The sequence below is a fragment of the Notothenia coriiceps genome, unplaced genomic scaffold (assembly GCF_000735185.1).
Source record: "Notothenia coriiceps isolate Sejong01 unplaced genomic scaffold, NC01 NC01_scaffold00007541, whole genome shotgun sequence".
Classification (NCBI taxonomy): Eukaryota; Metazoa; Chordata; class Actinopteri; order Perciformes; family Nototheniidae; genus Notothenia; species Notothenia coriiceps.
The window spans coordinates 1380-4371 of NW_011340242.1; positions in this window are offsets into that span (position 1 = coordinate 1380).

The following is a 2992-nucleotide window of genomic DNA, read 5'->3' on the forward strand; positions in this document are numbered from 1 at the left end:
CATGGTGTCTTTCTATGTTTCTGCAGACCTCCAGTCGGATGCTTTTAGAGACGACACCCCCACTCTTCCCCCGAGCAGCGCTCCGGCCCTCAACTGACTTCACCTGTGAGGAAACATCCTGAAGTTGAGTCTTGCAACAACTGTGACGAAGCACAGTGACACGGACTCTAACAGCGACAGAAAACGTGAACTAAAAGGCCAATGAGGAAAATACCAGTATTTCAAAAATATGTCAGGATGTCTTCACTCATTAACACATTTCCAGACATACAGAGGTCAGCAAGGTGTCCTTTTAACTTTTAGTGAACCTTTTGCTAACTCAGCGTTTCATTTCCCGTGTTACTTCCTACATTTTTAAAAGGGCTAAGTGTGGCATTAGGGCTAAAGGAGCACATCCTGATATGGCAAGACATGTTATTTACTTTGTGTTTGGTTTTATTTTACAATTACGTCATCCCTTTAGCCTGGACTTTATCAAACATCTTTCCCACCGGTGGCTTCTAAAGGGTTCTAGCTTCACTTGGTTGGGGATCCACTTTGCTTTTTGCTGTGGAGCAATGAAAGATGAGACTAGTGGTATTTCCTCTAAATATCTCAAGGAAGCCATTACTTCTAGTGGCATGTATCATCATGCATTACGATTACTAACTCATTCCCACAGTGTTACAACAATCACTGGAGTTTTTTTGTGGAAATTCAGTTATTAAGCCATGTTGAAGCAAAAACAAAAGCAGGCAGCTCTTAATTTTCATTACAGCAGTTGTAGACATCATTGGGAATTGTAGTTTTGTAATAATAGTCTCATTTGTTTGTAGGCTGATTTGTGAATAACTTGTATATATGTAAAAGTGTTTGTGTTGATGTAAAATGGTTATTATGAATTTGACAATAAAGTATATTGTCCAACGAATGCATGACATTTTTTTTGGGGTGCTGAGATTTATAATTTAGGAAATGCAATGTTACAATAAAATCTAAAATATTATGTATGGAAAATGTGCAAATTATATGTTAATGACTGTTTAATGTTTGCCTCTCATGCTATTGATCTTTGATTGTTTTCTATGGTGGCAGACAAATGCAAACCCAATCCCAAACCACGCCCTACACTTGCGCGTTCGCGAGGAGGGTCCGCCACATAAGTGCTGTTCCAAACCAACGAGTGTGGAGCGGTGTGGAGGGGGAGTGGGCTATCAAGCCCTCTAACAGCGAGTCTGCAACGGTGCTGACTTGAGACCGGTCTCTACCTGACCGGAGTCACGCTGTTTGTGTCCGTCAGGAAACACGCTGTTTACAAGTAGTTCCAGCAAACATCCACTGATAAACTGCGATGTTAACAACCTCATGATAACCTCAAATGTTTTAACTCAGGATCATACCTGTGTTTAGTCTAGAAAAAGGTAAATGTGTGCATTTTATTATAAAGTTGGTTATATTTAAAAATTGTTGCAAAAACTAAGAAGCTTATAAACATCAGGTTTAAAACTAAAAGAGCTTTACAAAAAAGTAACACAATGAAAGAGTTTGGAGTTTTATTTGAGTTATTCATTTAAACTTTTTGTCTAAGAGATGCTGATTTGAAACCGTTGTTACATACAGTTACGGCATTTCCTGTTTCTGCCGGAGAGAGGGGAGGCCGTCCCAAAGCTTGCTGCTGTATTTACTCCCTCCATCTGACAGGAGGGAGCCTTCACGGAGGGGGAGTGTGTAGGGGTAGGGTGTAGGGAGTGGTTTGGGATTGGGCCTTCATGGGCCCCGTCTCAGGTCGACTATTTTCATTTCCTCGCTCCTCGGTCCTCGGTCTCACCGGAAGTTGATTTGTCTGCGCCATCTTGAGTACCATCCCATGGCTCTTATTTCTTTATTTCTGCCGGAGGACAGAGGATCGAGGATCGAGGAGCGATAATGGAGGAACCACCAGACCATCCTCCGATGAAATCCTCAGATACTCGCCCCGCCCCCCTTACTGAGTGAAGAAAATACATGAACCTCACGGGAGTCACTCCTCAGTTTATACCGTGTTTTGTGTCAATTCATGTTTCATTTAGTTACAAATATGTGATATATCTGAACAACAAAGTTGTCAAATCATTTTATTCATTTATTGGAAACATTTTCATGATCGCTTTTTCGTTTTACATTTTCATTTACTGTCATTTCCATTCAGTCAGTCATTAAGTGCTATTAAAATGTTAATGTGCTACATATCCACACAAACAGACAAAGTGTGCAATCCAATGAATGTTAATCTAACTGGGTAGATACAATTCCTCTTTTTCTTCTCTCAATTATTTTATTTATTTTGTGCACTCTAATCAATATTAATCAAACTATTGTTCGTTTATACATTTTAAGAATGGCGTTTATCGTTTTTGAGAATGAGTTCTTATTTGATTGTATTTATTGGGGTCTACAAAAGATGATACAAATGCTTGTGTCAGTAAATGTGTAGGCGGGGGTGTTTGTGAAAACAACGGGGACAGAGCTAGTAGGCTTGTTTGAGACGCGTTGCGGCTCGCCTCGAAAGTAGACGAGAATAGCCGATCGCAGCCGGGGGAGGTCTCAAAAAGCTCGCCTGAAGTCGGACAGCTCCGAGTCGGCTTCTTCTTCTTCTTCTTCTTCTACTTCTTCGCCTTCTTCTTCTTCTCTCGGTTTTTTGGCGGATTGCAAACAACTTTAAGGTGCATACCACCACCTCCGGAGTCGGCTTGACTCGGTTTGCATTTATAAAGAATGCACAAATGTGTTTAATCGTTCATGTCAGATATGTACTAAGTAAATACATTTGTTCCTGCTCAAGATTAGATTAAACTTTATTGTTAGTGCACAGATTACAGGTACTGAGACAACGAAATGCAGTTTAGCTTCCAACCAGGAGTGCAACAAGCAGTGAAGTGAAAAGTAATGTACACAATCTACAGAATAAAATATAGAATGAATTGAATGATGAATAAACAGTGAGGGGTATGAATATAGACAGCAGCCTGTGAGC